Genomic DNA, 18898 nt, shown 5'->3' on the forward strand with positions numbered 1-18898 from the left:
TCCTGCTTTTGTTTGGAAAGGTCAGATTTGTGGGTCTTGCCCTCACTTTCTGAGGACCCCTTCTGCTGGCCTCCTGGAGGTTTCTAACTCTCCTGCAGATTAGTCCTCAACCCCAGACCAGTTATTAAAATAACAAATCAGAGTAATTAGCCGTCATGCATAATTGCAGTCTTAATCCTTTTATAATGCTGCTTTTCCCAGAGGGAGCTAACACCCATTCTAGAAATCAACTGCTTCCACCATGTTATTGTTTTCTCGAGTACTGGATTGATTCAGTGGGATATTGTGACATAACCCCAATGTCTACAATTTCAAATGCTGCAAAAATGCTTCTTTTTGGTGTCTTTCACAGAGTTCCCTATGTTGGTCATCATTTTGGTTAAAGTGTGATGCTAAGGATAGCCTTTATAAAAGTTTTAAGTGATTGGATAAATATAGAATTATAAGATGTTGCATTTTATATTATTTCTTGAAATCTGGAGTATAAATGCAATATAAATATGATTTAGTACAATTATTTTTTAAAAAATTAAAATCTACCCCAACCAATGATGAAGTTCCTACAGCCTATAATAGGAAAACTATTATAATGCTCCATTACACTCATGTTCATCAAGTATGAGAATGTTAAAAATAACAAGAACTTTTACTACCTTTCATCACTAACATTTATTAAACATTTACTCTGCATCAGGCAATGTGTTAAAAGCTTTATATGCTCTTTCTTGGGGCCGGAGCGATAGCACAGCGGGTAGGGCGTTTGCCTTGCACGCGGCCGACCCGGGTTCGATCCCCGGCATCCCATATGGTCCCCCAAGCACTGCCAGGAGTAATTCCTGAGTGCAAAGCCAGGAGTAACCCCTGAGCATCGCTGGGTGTGACCCAAAAAGCAAAAAAAAAAAAAAAAAAAAAAAAAGCTTTATATGCTCTTTCTCATGCAACCTACTTAACCCTAAGATAGGCATATACCTATCTGCCTTCCTTTTCTTTTTCTTTTCCCTCTTAAACAGAGGAGAAAATTGAAGCTTAGATGGTTTCATATCATATACAGGTAAAAAACTATTAAATTGGTAGTTGAGCCAAACTGAAATTGGTTTGTCATTTCCAGATTCTATGTTTTCCAATACTGTTCTTTGCCAAATATTTAATTAAACTTTATTTTGTGGTTTCAAAGACTATTCCAGAAATAGGAATTACAATAATGAGGATGAAACCATTTTTTATTATAGCAGGTTAACTTAAGACTAGGCTTTTGCTTCATATTTAAAAAATGAATTTAACAATTTTTAAGGCTAACAGATTTTTTGAGGAACTGTCTTAATTATATAGATCACTTTTATTTTTTTTTTTATTTTTTTATTTTTTTATTTTTTGGTTTTTGGGTCACACCCGGCAATGCACAGGGGTTACTCCTGGCTCTGCACTCAGGAATTACCCTTGGCGGTGCTCAGGGGACCATATGGGATGCTGGGATTTGAACCCGGGTCGGCCGCGTGCAAGGCAAACGCCCTACCCGCTGTGCTATCTCTCCAGCCCCTATAGATCACTTTTAAATGTTGTTTGGGGCAAAGAAGAGAGTTCAAATGATTCCCAAGGCTCTGAGTTTGATCCCTAATGCCACCTGATTCCTGGAATACCACTAAATATGGCTCCAGTGACCTGGGAGCTGCTGGGGGCAGGATCACATGGGCACCAGGCTCAAATCTAGGGCTGGGCGTTGCTGGGAATTGGCTCCAGCCCTCTCCTTCCTTTCTCTTGCCTCAAATCCTCCAGTACTTCTGGGCATGGTCCTTATAATAAATAAAAATATTGTTTTTAAAAATACTTTGCAAAGGGTCCGTGAAATAGTACAGGAGTTAAATAGAAGCCTAGTATGCCATTGATCCTGGTACCACACAGTCCCCTGAGCATCACTAGGCACAGCTGTAGAGGCTCCTGAGCACGACTAGGTGTGACCATAGTGGCCCCTGAGTGCCAGTGGGTACTCACAAGGCTAGAGCACCACCCTATCCTTGGACCCTCACATTGAATGTTCTGACCAGGTTGCCTGGGAGTGGCGCCCTGAGTCCAAGTGGCACGTTTTGGACTTCTTCCCCTTCCTAAAAATGCTCTGAGAATACTTTGTGATGCTGATACGTCTTGAGATAATGAATTTTACTGGAATAAAGGTGGGTTGACCACAATGGTAAGCTATTTTATGGCAATTGCTCTTGTATGTCAAGTGTTCTAGGTTTTAGCAAGTATGCAAAATCAATTTAAGAAGAATATTTAATAGAAGGGCTAAAGTTTTAATGGGTTCTGTATTTCATAACTTGCCCAGACTTTCCGCTCATTAGTTTATGATAACTTTCAGTCTCATTCATTAATCAAATCTTCATGTCAGATGTTATTCTTATTCAGTGTTCTGGTTTTCTACTGCAGAGCTTGTTTGTCGCATCTTCAATTACTGATCATTTCTTGAACTTATGGCACATTAGTTATTTTTCAGCGTTTGATTCACTAGTGCCAAAGGATTGTGTCTGAAGGAATAGTAAGGAAAAATAAGAAAACAAACAAACAAACAAACAAACAATAAAAGATTCAATTAAAACTGCAAACTAGGAAAAAAGAGAATGACATCTACTACCAGAGGGAATGTCATTTGTAGTTTTCAAGAAACCATTCCAAGTTTATTTCCTCTTGGCATTTCTCTTTCTTTATCTTTCTCTCTTATCTCCATTCATCTACTGTTTTTTTTTTAACTTTTTGGGTCACACCCCCCCGATGGCTAGGAGTTACTCTCCTGGTGGTGCTTGGGGGAGCATACGGGATGCTGGGAATTGAAGTTGGCCGCACACAAGGTAAACGCCCTATCCACTGTTCTATCACTCCAGCCCCTGAACCTAGTTTTTGCTTTTTGGGTCACACCTGGCAATGCACAGGGATTACTCCTGGCTCATGCACTCAGGAGTTACTCCTGGCGGTGCTTAGGGGACAATATGGGATGCTGGGAATCGAACCCAGGTTGGCTGCGTGCAAGGCAAACATACTATCTGCTGTTTTATCACTCCAGCTCCCCTCCACTCATCTATTGCTTAACCTTAAAGAAGGTTTCTTTTAATTTTTACAGTGCAGGCATTCATCTATGGAGTCACAAAATGATCCGAGAAATCGGTAACTCTCCTGTAGCTGTCACCCAGGGAGATAACCACATGGTGCACTGTGTATGTGATGACTCTTTGGACTGTCACAACCACACATCCCGGCATTGTTCCCTGGACGTTGGCCCGAAGTTCTAATTCCTGGGAGAGTTTGAGGCTGGGTTCTGACTCCAGTCGGTACTTGCCAGTCAATACTTGCTGGTTCAGTTCTTTCCTTGGAACTGTTAGTGTGGAAGGAAAACATAAACACAGAGTGCCAGGTTTTAGGAGCACAGCTTAATGCTGGATTAATTTTTTTCCATATAGAGTTGGATATACCTTTTCATTAAACCAGGCCTCAGCCTCTCTGTGGCTTTGTTCTGCCAAGACCTCAGTTCTGCTCCCACACCTGGTTCAACAGGACCACCTTATGCCTCCCTGTGTCCTGATTTTCTCATTTACATCAGCACGAGGTTGGTTTTTGTCTGGAATATGGTCATTGAGCTTCAGAGTTTCTGAAGATAAGGCTCTGTTCTTGGCTTTCCCATTCTCGGCATTTTTTGGTGGTTTGGCACAAGCCTCAGACAACCACAAGCTAATGTCCAAGCTCTCAAAGCTGTGCAGAGAAGCGACAAAGGAAGACCTCAAAGAGAGAAAAGCAGCAGTGTTGGCTGATGTGGCAGAAGTGGGGGGAAAGTATTTGCAACGCTCGCCTGTCTGCCAACTACAAGACCAAGATGACTGCCCTCTGACGTCCTGATGGATCTATCATATCTTCCAGAAAGGCAATAGAGAGGATTATTCGTGACTTCTACTCAGATCTCTTCGAAAGCCACATCCAACTGCCCACATACCAAATTCCACAGGATGGATATGTCGTTCCCAACGTCCTCCCTTCTGAAATCCGACATGCCATTTCATCGATAAAGACACATACAGCACCTGGTCCAGACAAGGTCAAACCCAAACACCTGAAGAATCTGCCACCAGTACTTTGCAATACACTGGCTTGGCTCTTCACATGCTACCTGTCTGAATGCAAGGTTCTGTCCCAATGGAAAACCAGCAGGACAAGAAGGGAGACATCCACAACATCAGCAACTATCGCCCAATCTGCCTGTTATCTGTCATCTACAAGTTGTTCACTTGAGTCATCCTGAATAGAATAGGCAGAACACTAGACAAAGGACAACCATGAGAGCAAGCCAGGTTCCAAAAAGGATTCAGCACGATCGACCATATCCACATGGTGACCAAACTCATCGAAGTTTTGCGAGAGTTCAAGATGCTGCTCTGTCTAACGTTCATCAATCTAAAGAAGGCCTTGAGACTGAAGCGGTCATCGAAGCCCTAGATAAACAGGGTGTTCAAACTCAGTACATCAAGATCTTCCATGAGCTGTATTACAGATTCACCACCAGGATCTCACCATTCTACAAGGAAGTGATCATTGACGTAAAGAGAGGGGTTCGGCAGGGTGATGCCATTTCACCGAAATCTTCAGTGCCACCCTCGAGAACGTTATGCGATGACTGGAATGGGAAGGAATGGGAGTGAAGATAGACGGTTGGCAACTACACCACCTCCTTCGCTGATGATAAGATCTCATAACACCAAACATTAGCCAAGCGGCACAAAGACTGGCCTACTTCGATTTCAAGTGTGGAAAGGTTGGACTACAGCTGAATCTCATGAAGACAATGTTCATGAAAAATGAACTAGTCCCTGGTGTTCCATTTGCGTTCAATGGAACGAACATCTCCGAATGCACCAGCTCTGTGTACCTGGGTCGAGGACTCAACATGAGGAATGACTTGGTGCCAGAACTGCACAGGAGGAAGAGAGCAGTGTGAAACGCCTTCAAGAGTGTCAAAGAAGTGGTTAAGAGGACTACGAACCTCTGGCTCCAGGCACATCTTTTCTACTCCACTGCTCTTCCTGCACTAACATACGCCTCAGAGACCTGGTCCCTACGCAAACAGGATGAGAACACTATTCTGGTATCCCAAAGAGGAATCAAAAGAGCTATGCTAGGAGTATCACGTTTCACTCAAGTGAGAGAAGGAATTCGGAGTTCTGACCTCTGTTAATGGTCAAGAATCAAGGACACTGTCTTGTTTGCCAAGGCATCAAAAATCAGATGGGCCGAACTCATAATGTGATTCAGAGATGACCGATGGACTAGAGCTGTTACTGACTGGATTTCACAGGAAGTCAAAAGACTGCATGGCTGCCCACCAACGAGATGGTCAGACTTCTTTGTCAAAACCCTGAATGAACGATTTGAGGCTCTTCCTGTTCCTGGAGCAAGCAGATATCATTGGGTTATGCTAGCACGCAACAGGGACAAATGGAGACGTTACTGGCGCCCACTTGAGCAAATTGAGGATCAATGGGATGACAAGTGATACAAGTGATGGTCATTGAGAAGATAAAATTGGAAATGTAGATTTTAGAAGTCATCATTAAGAGATTTAAACATCCTAGAAATGTTTTTTTCTACTCTGGAGAAGCGCATGTTTTCTTTTGAACACTCATCTCTCTCTTTCTCTCCCCTCACATTTTTTCTAAATTTCTTTCAATAAATGGTATTTTGCTTTACTTAATATATTCTAGGAAGTTAAAAAATAATATTGCTACATTTTAGCAAATAAATACACAAATGCCCAATTAAATTTGGTTATCAGATAAACAATAAATACTTTTAGTAGAAACGTGTCTTGTGCAGTTTGGGGAATGTACTTCAGCCAAAATTTATTCATTTTGTCCAACCTTTAATGGAGAGGGTCCTAACTTTTATTTGGAATTCCTATTACAAAATATGTTCAAGACCAATATAAGATAATCATAGTTTTATATTTTACAAAGAATCATAACATTTGTATTTCTTCTGATCCTTACCATCACAGTAATAGAAAACTTGAAGTAGGGGTATTATTATTATTTAATTAACAAAAAATTTGAGACTCTGAGAGTAACAGTTTGTCCAAGTCATGTTTAATGACCACAAAGCATGAATCTAAATCCAGGGTTTTCTATTCTAAGTACTGCATGTTTCTTAAACATTTGATGCAGTTGCCAAATACAAAAAAAAAAAAGTAGCACTAAGGATTAAGAGAGATGCAAATGGCAATAATAATGTGAGAAATAACTGTACTCCTGATCCCAACACCTAACATTTCGGACCCAACTTTCACATATTTGCTTCTGGCTGAGACTCCTCGCCAGCACAGCATATCATGATTCTGTCCTCTGAAAGCATCCTTCTCAGTGACACCCCCTCTCTTGACCTGCCTCTTGGGGGCTATTACTAGGACAAGTGACCTAGGCAGATAGAAGGGGAAAGGTGATAAAAGTCAGATATGTAGCTCAATTTCATACTCTTTGTTATTTTACTGTGTTTAATGAAATGTTTATGATTTCCCCAGAGGTCAGAGAATTGCATTCCCATAAACCCCTTCATAAGGCGCACTGCTGCCCTAGCCCATGTATTACTTGTGCCTGCATGGCTGAGCCCATGTGGTGCTTGAGCCTATGTGGCGCCAACATCTCCCTTCTCGAGAGGGGTATTTTCGTGTTTTCATATAGAGACAGGCTGAAGGGAGGGTTGTAGTGGGAAACTGGGGACATTGGTGGTGGGAAATGTACACTGGTGGAGGGATGGGTGTTGGAAGTCTGTATGACTGAAACCTGACTATGATCAGCTTTGTAACTCTCATGGTGACTCAAAATTAAATTAAATTAAAAAATTAAAACTCTTACAAAAGATCTCCCCAAACCCTCACCAAAACCCTTCATAAGATCAAAATTGCTGAAAGAAGTAATGTGGAATTCTTTTTTGAGCTTTTTCAGATTGTCTTTTAATTTTGAATTCAAGCCCACTGTTGTCATGTCCCAGACAACACATCTTCCCAAAGTGGGAAGCTCTGCAGATGTTTAAGAGCTGCATGATTTCTCTTTCTTTAAAGAAAGCTACCGTGATCAGAGCCAACTAAGTCTTCAAGGCTCACATGCAGCCCAGCATTCATGTTGCTTTGCCCTGTGCCAACACTGCACCCAGGCCCCACACCATAAACTTCCTCAGAAGTTCTCTGTACTCTCAGAACTACGGTAGTATAAGAGCTTCTTCCAAAAGGCCTGCAGCTACAGTAGCATCACCGTACTGCCCAAATCCAGGGGGATGGTCCTTGTGTGCAAGTATAGCAGAGGTCAGAGGTCAAAGTGTAGACCCTCCCCCCAAATCAGTGTATTATGGAGATCATTGCAGAATTTTGTATGTATCACTAAAAGATGACATCATCTTTAATAAACAGTATTTTTATTTATTTATTTATTTATTTTTGCTCTTTGGGTCACACCCGACAATGCTCAGGGGTTACTCCTGGCTCTGCACTCAGGAATTACTCCTGGCAGTGCTTGGGGGACCATATGGGATTCTGGGAATCGCACCTGGGTCGGCCGCGTGCAAGGCAAACGCCCTACCCGCTGTGCTATCACTCCAGCCCCATAAACAGTAATTTTTTGAGATAGCAGGTAGGGCATTTGCCTTGTATGCGGCCGACCTGGGTTTGATTCCTCCACCCCTCTTGGAGAGCCTGGCAAGCTAACAAGGGTATCCCGCCTGCATGGTAGAGCCTGGCAAGCTACCAGTCGCATATTTGATATGCCAAAAACAGTAACAACAAATCTCACAGTGGAGACATTACTGGTGACCGCTGGAGCAAATCGATGAACAACAGTGCTACCTGCCATTTCTATTATTATTATTATTACTATTGTAATTGGTTTTGGGGCCACATCAGGCAATGCTCAGGGGTTACTCCTGGTTCTGCCTTCAGGAATTGCTCCTGGTGATGCTTGGGGACAGTATGGGATTCTGGGGATTGAACCTGGGTCAGCTGCATGCACTTGTCACTCTGGTCCCTAGGTCAACTTGATTTCTTTTACCTTGGTTTAGTGACTGAGGAGCCCCATTCTCAAGCAATGCATCCTTGGGTTCTAGAAAGCCGCATGTGAGTGGGGAAAACAGAAAAATCCTGAGCTTATGGCTTTGTCATTTGATCTACCACATCTCAGTCTTTTTGAAATCCTGCAGATAGATATTCCTTAAGCTGAAACTCTGCTTTCTCCTGACTTTCCCCGTGTGCTAATTCTTCTGCCCTGAGCCACGCTCAGGCCTCTCACTTTTTCTGCGGCTTTTCAAGCCAACGGCTAGTTCCTGTTTACTGAGCGTGTGGGGGAATTGCCTGTACACTTCAGATCTAAACAGATCTGGGTTTGAATTCTGGCCTCCTGTTTTCCAGCTCTGGTAAAAATTTTCTTTATCTTTTTTAAGCTTGTATGAAAACTTTATCAGTTTTTCCTCAATCTTCCTCTTTTTTTTTTAAAGGCCTAATACTTTTTTTTTTCATTTTTTTCTTTCTTTTTTTGGGGGGGGCTTCACACCTGGCTCTGCACAGGGGTTACTCCTGGCTCTTCACTCAGGAATTACTACTGGCGGTGCTCAGGGGACTATATGGGATGTTGGGATTCAAACCCGGGTCGGCCGCGTGCAAGGCAAACGCCCTACCTGCTGTGCTATCGCTCCAGCCCCTCAATCTTCCTCTTAACAAGGAAGTCTTCCTTCCCTTCAGCGGCAGGAAAGGTGGGTTGGAGGGAAGAAAAGGTGGGATCAGGTATGAGCATCCAATCCACTGGGGCTGCTCATGTCTTGGAACTACAGAAACCGACTCACCCCTTTCTTCCTCGCCTCCTCACCAGATGCAAAGCAGGATAATCAAGGCCGTAGGTGGGACCATTGGTTGGGTTACAAGAGCTAGCAGGAGTTAAGAAACAATGCAACATGAGTTCTTGCACTGAAGAGCCAAGCCTATGTGCCAAGGCGGGGCTGCTATGTATCAGAGAGGGTGTTTTCTCCGGCTTGGGAGGAGTAGAAGAACCAGTCACCTCACTGAGTTTCCATCATTGCATTTGGATCTTTGTTTTAGTATTTTAGTATCCTCTTTCTCTCTGCAGCTTCTGTGCACGAGTCTGAACTTGCTCCCTGGGACCACAAAATCACATCCCAATTTATTTGCTTTCCCCTAATGGGTTCGTTTCTCTAATTTCTCTTCTCCTACTTCCAGTTCAGTCTGTGCTCTCTCTGGGAATATATACTGGGAGGACAGTTATCAGGTTATCTGATTTTGACTAAGGTGTGACTTACTGACAAAAGTGGGTAAGAGTGGTGAGTTACTAACACCAGCTACTCCCCCCCACCCCCCCAAAAAAACCCAGCACATTTTATCTAAGTAGAAATTCAGGTATGGTGGTGATAAAAATTTTTGAAAAAGGGCCTTTGGTATTGTTTCAATTCATGCAACTTTACTGTTAGATTACCTGAAGCTGATAAGAAGTATGCATTTCTTGCCTTCAGGGATATTGGAGAAAAGGGATAAAACACAAATAATTCAGAATAGGTGTGGGTTTGTACAAAGCACCAAGAAAGAGAAACTAGAGCCTGGAGCACATAGGGAGATTCCCTTTGAATTGGTCCTTTAAAAATGATGTGGGAACTCATTGTGTGTTAAAAAAAAGGGGGGTGGTGGTTAGGGAATAAAAAGGTGTAGGTAGAGGAACAACCGGCTTGTATAAAGGATATATAAACTAATGCATGGCATAGATGAAGCTTGGTTTGGCTGTGACATAAAGCTGATATGAGTGAGTGCCAAGAGATAAGACTGGAAAAATAGATTGGGGCCAAGTGGGGAGGAACTTTAATACCATTCTAAGGAATTTGGACTTGGTCCCAGAGTCAGGGGGTGGACTTCTGAAGACTTCTAAACAAGGGATAAACATGATTTTAAACTTTAGAAAGATAACTTTGCCAGTGTACTTGGATTGTTGGGAAATATGAGGCAGGGTAAGAGATCTGTAAGAGACAAAGAAGGGAAAGAGTCCATTAGAGTTGTAAGAAAGTAGCAGTGGGTGGTAATAAGGAATGATAGAAAATAGAAATAGCAGCAGTTGTCTATTAACTAGCTAAGAGCTGATGAAAGGGGGGAGGCGAGGGGTTCTAAAAGGACAGGATTCCAGTTTTGAATACTAGGGATTGCCATGGACTATTATGGAAGTATGAAGGAGAATCAGGTTTTGTGGGAAAGATAATTAGTTCAGGTTAGGGGAGAATAGGATTGAGTCATGTACCAATATTCAGGTACAGATATTCCATAGGTGGTTACCAGGTTTGGACTTCAGAAATTATGTCTATATTTTATATAACTGGCAAAGAGCAGCTGTGAAACCAGGTAAAATTTCCCAGGGATCATAAGTAGAGATAAATATCAAGAAACTATAATATTTGAAGGGTAATCAAAGGGGTTGAGATAATCCTTAACAAGAATCAAGAAGATAGAAATTTCAAGAAAGCCAAAGGAAAAGAAAACCTCAAGAAGATGGCATGGTCAAAATGCCAAAGAGATTAACAGTTGGAGATGTCAAGTGGAACTAGTACTGCAGAGTTACTTTTTAGTTGGACTATTTTGGATTCTAAAATAACTTTATAAATACTGTTGGGTGAATTTTCTCAAAGAGACTGAAATGAAATGCACCCCAGTTCTCAGTATCTTTTTTTTTAAGTTTGTGTGCAGTGGGATAATTTGCACAAAATGAAGGAAAATTTAAATTTTTGTTAGAAAGAATATTAATATAAGAATCTTAGGACTGAGCCTAAGACTAGAGATAATTCACAGGAGATAACAAAAAGCCTTCAGAAAAAGGCTTTTATTGACTTTTTTTAAGAAAGAGAAAAGTAGAAGGTTTAGAAGGAATGGTAAAGAAACCATCAGTGTTAGCTATAGCAAAGGGGAAAATATACCTAGTAAAAGAAGTGAGTATATAATTGGCTAGGAAAAGCTTCAGTTAATAATGCATGGATAATTCAGTCAACAAAGCTTCCAGACTCTTTTAGTGGTTCTCCCAGTTCTCAAGTTTCAAATTATGCAGAGATCAAGGAGAAAGAGAGCTAAAATATAAACAGTCATGGTATTGCCACAGATTATCGGAGACCTACAAGTAGGGGTTCTCTGAATAATCAGATATCAGAGGTCAGATCATCAGACCATCTATCATTATGGGAGGAAATGTTGGTGATTGAATGGCATCGTCTATGTCTTGTACTTCTGCAATATGCTGAGTGGGTATAAAGACAAAAGAATGGTGAGGAAAGAGACCATGACTTACTGAAGACCATTTGTTGGGTGTAGAGTGCACTTAAAAACAAAAGTAATATAATTTTAATGCTCTTTAGAAATATTTAGGAGATGTTTCCTTTTGGGAACTTGAGAAAAGGGGAATGACAGGGAGCCAAGAAATGAGATAACAGGTACCCAGAAGGAAAGAGTCATAAGAAACAGAAGTGATTGAAGATGGGATGAAACCTCAGTGATCAGGGAAATCACTTTAAACTTCACCCGAGGAAACTTATTGGAAAGAGACATTGAGAAAGGTTTTTAAAAAGGACTGCTGGGAAAATGATACATTTTAGAAGTCAGTGTCCTGAGTCTGAGAGGAATTTTGTTGTTCTTCGTATTTTTAAAGTGATAGATTTTATTCCTGTGTACTATGAACCCAGAGACTTCCTTCTGTACTTGAAAGAAGTAGTTGTAGCTATAAATATGGGTCTGTCAGTGAGGTATCCCTATGCATTTTGAGGAGAAAGAAATAGAGTCGTCTTCCTAATGGAACTAATAATACTTAAATATAATATATTGCTCAGACAACAACCATGTTTTTACAGGTAAGTTAAAATTCTGTTTTAGTTTAGATGGGTTGTTAGGGTTTCCGGTGACCCAAGTTATTAAGAATTAAGTGGAAAGGACCGAATGGCTTATCTTTTTTTTCCCAGTTGAAAGACTGTGAATTACAAAGTTACAAAGATATTCATGATTCAGTTTAGGCATACAACTCTCCTGTACTAATTAATCCCTTCACCAGTATCCACTACTCTCTACCCGTGTTCCCCAGTTTCTCTCCCATTCTGTCCCCTTCCACCCTCCCCAGCCTGCCCCCAATGGGAAATATATTTCCCCTCCACCATTGTCCTAGCTATGTTCCCTTCCCTAACTTATCCTCTCCCCACCCTACCCCTTCCTACTGAAGACCAGTTCTCCTGCTCTTTGTTTTGCCTTTGGGCATTTGATATAACCCTATGGAGTTTATGTCTTAAATGTGAGAGAGATCATTCTAAATCGGCTCCTCTCCCTCTGACCGACTTCCCTCAGGATGATACTTACCAAATCCACTGATAGGAGCAAAATGCAATAATCCATCTTTTTTTAAGACCAAGTTGTATTTCATTGTGTATCTATACCATACTTTATTTATCCATTCATCTGCTCTTGCACATGGGTTGTTTCAGATTTTGGCTATTGTGAACAGTGTACTGCAGTGAACATAGGAGTGCAGATAGCTTTTCTGCTTTGTGTTTTTTGACTCTTGGGATATATTCCTAGGAAAGAAATTGATGCGTCATATGGAAGCTCACTTCCTAATTTTTTTGAGGAATGTTAATATTGTCTTCCAAAAAGGTTGGACCAGAAGGCATTACCACCAGCAATGAACGAGAGTGCCTTTCCCCCCACATCCTTGCCAACACTGGTTATTGTTCTTTTTGATGAGTGTCAGTCTCTCTGGTGTGAGGTGATGTCTTACTGCTATTTTGATTTGTGTTTCTCTGATGATTAGAGCATTTTCTCATATGCCTTTTGGCCACTTGCACTTATTCTTTGAGGACGTTTCTGCTCATCTCTTCTCTCCAGTTTTTAATAGAGTTGAATTTTTTTTAATTAAAAATTTTTTTATTATTATTTTTTGATGTTTACCTTTTTTAAAATTGAATCACCATAAGAAAAGTTACAAAGCTTTGAGGTTTAAGTCTCAGTCATTCAATGATCAAACACCCATCTCTTCACCAGTGCACATCTTCCACCACCAAGAACCCCAGTATACCTCCCATACCATCCCCCCAACCCTCGTGTGGCTGATGATTTTCACTTTACTCTCTCTTTACTTTGATTACATTCAATATTTCAACAGAAAACTCACTATTGTTACTTGGAATTTTCCTCCAACAATCAGACCTGCCGAAAAGGCATCATTTGATAATTTGTTTTCCATTGCTGAGAATGAAGAGCATATGAGGTCACGTGGCCTCAACAGCACGGTTTTGGATTTCTGGTATTTTAGTAATTAAATCCAGAGAAATGTCTGCCAGAAGTCGCGTAACTGCTAGCTTGTTCCTCTGTTTAGTGGGCTCTAAAAGATGGTGGTTGCCACGCCGCTGCTGCTGCCCAAAGGAAAGGCTGAGAGAGAAAAACCTTTCCCCTCTTGGGGTGGCATGGGGCCGTAGCTTAGTTCACAGTCTAGCGGCATTTCTCTGAATTATTTTTTTTTCTTGTAGAGTTCTACCAGTATTTTATATATCGGATATTAACCCTTTAGTCAGCCGAATAGTGGCAAATAATTTTTCCCAGTTTGTGGGCTGTCTTTGTATTCTAATTATCATGTGGGGTTTTTTTTTAGGTTTTTTTTTTTGAGGTACAGAATCTTTTTAATTTAATGTAGTCCTATTTTATCTTTGCTTCCACTTGCTCAGTCAGTAGCATTTTATCTTTAGATATTTCTTTAGCTTCAACATTATAGAGAGTTCTGTCTATATTTTCCTCTATGTACCTTATGGATTCAGGTCGAATATAGAGTTTAATCCACTTTGATTTGACCTTTGTGCATGATATTAGAAAGAGGCCTGAATTAATTTTTTTTGCATATGGTTGACTAGTTTTTTCAGCACCACTGTTGAAGAGGCTTTCCTTGATCCACTTCATACTTTTTGTTCCTTTATTGAAAGTTAATGGACCATACACTGGAAGGTCTGTCTCTGGATTTTTTTTTTTCTTTTTGGGGTCACACCCGGCGATGCACAGGGGTTACTCCTGGCTCTGCACTCAGGAATTACCCCTGGCAGTGCTCAGGGGGACCATATGGGATGCTGGAAATTGGACCCAGGTCGGCCGCGTGCAAGACAAGCGCCCTACCCACTGTGCTATTGCTCCAGTCCCTGTCTCTGGATTTTTATTCTGTTTTGTTGATCTGTGGGTCTGCCCTTATTCAAGTACCACACTGTTTTAATTACTACTGCTTTATTGTACAGTTTGAAGCCGGGGAAAGTGATACCTCCCATCTTCTTTATCCTAAGGATTGCTTTGGTTATTTGGGGTGGAAGGTATTGTTTCATATGGATTTCAGGAGCATCTGATATATTTCTTTGAAAAATATCATGTAGGCAAGAGGAAGATATTAAGTCCCTTTAGGGACTTCATTAAATCTGTATAACGCTTTGGCAATATTACCATCTTGATGATGTTAATCCTACCAATCCATGTACTAGAGATTTGTTTCCATTTCCTCGTGTCTTCTTTTGTTTCTTCAAGCAGCATTTTCAGCTTTCTTTGTATGGGTCTTTCATCTTTTTAGTTAAGCCAATTCCTAGGTACTTGATTTTCTGAGTCAAAATTGTCAATGGGATTGTTTTAAAAAATCTCTCTTACTTCTATATCATTATTCACATATAAGAAAATCACGAACTTTTGCATGTTAATTTTGTAGCCTGCCACTTTACTATAAAAATTTATTGTTTCATACAAAATATATTATTTTGGTTTTGCTCAAGGACAGGGATTTGGGCTTGGGATGGAACCATCCCAAATATGGGAAGGTGAATGGTGGTGGGACTGGTGTTTGAATATTAAATGTAATCAAATATTACAAACTACCTTATAAAATAAAAAATTAGTTTAAAAATATATTGTTTTTATTTTGTAACATCTTTAAGATTCTTAAAATATAGCATTATGTCATCTGTAAATAGTGAGGGCTTGACTCCTTCCTTTCCTATATGGATGCCGTTAATTGCTATGGCAAATGCTTCCATACTGTATTGAAAGAAAGTGGTGAGAATGGGTAGCCCTGTCTTGTGAATTATCTTTTGAGTTTGAAGTAATGAGAAAGATAACTCAATCTTTGTTCCAAAGAGTCTGGATATTCTGACAGAAATAATACCATACTAGATAAATTCATAGAAATTATCAGGATATAATTATCCTGACTACTACACTGGCTGGGTTTTAACCATAACAGACTTTTCAAGAGAACTTGGAGGTCATTACCAGATTTTAATTCTTAGCTCTGCCTATTGTTGGGTGTGCAGTAAGTTAACCCTTCTGTATTCTTCTTATCTTCACATGAGAAATGATATCTAATTCAAACTTTGATCACCAATTTAAATAACAAAAGGCACTTGCAAATGGTTGGTACTCACTGGTGTGTTTCCTTCTTGCTTCCTTTGTCAAAAAGTATTAAACAGGAACACAAAAACATAAATTAAAAAAGATATAGACACATCCTTGTTCACTGCAGCACCATTTACAATAACCAAGATTTGGAAACAACCCAAAATGTCTAGGAACTGATGAATGGTTAAGGAAATAGTTACTGATGTACAAAATGTAATGCTACTTAGCTATAAGAAAAGATGAGCTCATGCATTTTGCTACACTTGGAGAGAATGAGATAGTATCATATTAAGTCAAAGGGATAAGGACAAATGCTGGATGATCTTACTTATGTGTTGTGTATAAAGAAACAAAAACAAGGAAAGGGAAAGAAGCCAGTGAAAATAAATCACTGGGTTATGATAACAGAACTGAAGTTGCAGTGGGGAGGTGATGGTGAGGAAGGTTAGGGAGTGAGAAAGGAGAGACATAAGAATAGTGATAGTCTTTGGTACTTCGGTGGTGACAGTGGTGCAATAACGATGTATACCAAAGCATAATATTAACTGTTTGTTTGTTTGGGGGCCACACCTGGCAATTCTCAGGGTTTACTCCTGCCTCTGCACTCAGGAATTATTTCTGGAGGTGCCTGGGAGACCATATAGGATGCCAGGGATTGAATCTGGATCTGCTGTCCTATTCGCTCTACTATTGGTCTGACCCTAATATTAACATTTTTTTCTGCTTTTCCTCAGTCACTATAAAATGTATTAAAAAATTTAAAATAGCTCTGGGCTGGAGCGATAGCACAGCGGGTAGGGCGTTTGCCTTGCACGCAGCTGACCCGGGTTCGATTCCTCCATCCCCCTCTGAGAGCCCGGCAAGATCTCGAGAGTATCTCGCCCACACGGCAGAGCCTGGCAAGCTCCCAGTGGTGCATTGGATATGCCAAAAACAGTAACAACAAGTCTCACAATGGAGACGTTACTGGTGCCCGCTCGAGCAAATCGATGAACCACAGGACAACAGTGCTAATGAAAGGAAGATCATTGATTAAGAAGGAATTCCATTTTTAAGTTCCTCTAGCTACTAATTTCTTCTTTATATTAAATACAATCTCTCACACAGAGTAAGTTTAAAATTTTCTCACTTGAATCTTAGATTTGGAGTCTTTTGAGTATTTGAAGAGGGTTTCTCTACCATCCTGAATCTTTTATTTTCCAAGCCAAGCTAAGCTAAACTAAGCTAAGCTAAGGGGAAACAAATTTCACTTCCATTTTTGTGTAGGTTGCCATCATTTGGATTATTTGTCAATCTGTACTACTGATTAAGCTTTTTTTCCCTATAATATTATTAATTCAAAGATATTAAAAATGGAATTTATGTAGGCTGCTTCTTCATTCCATTGAATCAATCTGTAGCATAATTTAACTCCCAGTGGTATAATACAGCATCCCTTGTTTTCCTGTTAAAATTAGTATAAATTATTTAAGTTTAGCAGTCATTAGTAACATACAGTCCATCCTTTCTTGGTTTCAGGGAAGCTCACTGTCTTGAATGCATTCGTAATGGAAACTTGTTTTACTCACTTTTGGGATCACCCTCTTTACTTGGGTGTGGGGCCAAGACCTGTCACTCAAGACAATTCTGATTATAGCGTTGATTAACTAATTGGTTCCTAAGCTATAATTACTTTACTCCATCAATTAAGATCACATTTCTATATTACAACACGAGGGATTGCAAAATCTAGTAACATATACTGACTTTTTATTTTCCTCTAAGCAAACTTTCCCTGACAATTCATATTTTTCCTCTGGTTGTACAACCAGTGGGTATTGCTGTTAGATTACTGGTCAGGTGGGTGTTTTTCTCATGAAGTCTGAACATTATTGGACAGTTTGCAGTTTTGTTGGGTTGATTTCTTGCATGTCCAGTGAGCAGAATAAAATGATTTAAATGCACTCTATTATTATTTCAGATGACAGTATTTTGAGCGACTCAAGCATGGAGAGCTATAGCTATGACAGCATAATTGGTATGAAATATATGGAAGATGAAAAGTGCAATCAACATAGGCTTTTATTTGGAACCATGCCAAGTGTTAAGCTTGGTTAACAATTCTCATTGAATCTTACTCAGTCCATTATCCATAAAGTTTTCAATCATCTTGACAGCGTGTATAAATGGAATGTGGTGTTTCTAAACACCACCTCAGCCAAAGTGTCTGTGTCGGGCATATCTCCACCCTGCCAGATACTGCAGTAAATACTGGGAGTTTATTCCTAGATGTCCAACAGTGCGCGTTCTTATCTCTGAAGAAGAATCAGAGACACAAAGTCATCTTCTGAAGATAAAGTTCTGACCATTGTGATGAAAGATCAGGGTTCTTAAAAAAGCATCATGTAGACTTATGAGAAAGCCTGCAGGGCAGAGTGTGTGAGGAGTGCTTTTTGGTCCTCTTGCCTACTTGATCCTACTGGTTGTCTTACATTGGGATTTTATATACTCATTAAGGCTCTGCTTAAATGCTACTTCTGCTTAAATGCTACTTCTGCCACATGCGTGGTCCTGTCCACATGACTGCATCCTATAGAATCTCTCCCTGCTCTGAATTTCTGTAGGACCTTGTCTGAACTTCCCGCAGCAGGCGGGTTTAATTATAATTCAAGGTAAGGGTATTTGAAGATTTGCCTGGTAAACATCAGAGTAATTAAGAGAAAAAGCATTTCAAATAGAAGGCTTTCATGAATTAGGGGAAACAAGTTTTAGTTTAGTTTATATTGCCAGGAATAGCAGGCCTTCAGGCTCACAAGTCACTGCGTCTCCCTCATCAATTGGTTTAAGAGAACTCAGTTTTCTATCTATAGTTAGGTGATTGCCTGTGTAGAACCTCTGATGTATGCTCTAGTGAGTTGTAAGAGAATGTTCCTTCTGTAAGTGACCATTAAAAGACAAACTCCTTGCCACCCACTGCCTTATAAAGACTCCACAGAAACCAAGTTACCCTATTTTGTGGAAACAACTTGTAGGATTACTTAACTGTATGGGAAAAGTCCTCAGGTCAATTTCCTAAAGAAGGGAAAAAATGTACCATGAATTAAAGGACTGCTTACTGAAATGAGAATCAGTTTCTACTGAGTCATCAGTATTGAGCAAGATGATTTCTATCAATATGCCTTATGACATGACCGGGTGAGGATTTATGTAATTAGGATAAAATTTCATTTCTGTACAGATTATCAAGTTGACAGTTTTCTGAAAATATTAATTGAATTCAATAAATATGCCAGTAAGAAGCAAATAACTTTTCAGTGTTTTTTTTTTCCCCTGATAGCCTGATTCTTATGGTCTAATTCAAAATGAAAGAATAGCAGATCCTGGAATAATGTAATTTCATTCAATGTCACTTTGTTATAACACTGATGAAGACAAGCATTGATTCCTGCTGAGGCCACTGTCTGTGTGGGC

The sequence above is a fragment of the Sorex araneus genome, chromosome 3 (genome assembly GCF_027595985.1).
Source record: "Sorex araneus isolate mSorAra2 chromosome 3, mSorAra2.pri, whole genome shotgun sequence".
NCBI classification, from domain to species: domain Eukaryota; kingdom Metazoa; phylum Chordata; class Mammalia; order Eulipotyphla; family Soricidae; genus Sorex; species Sorex araneus.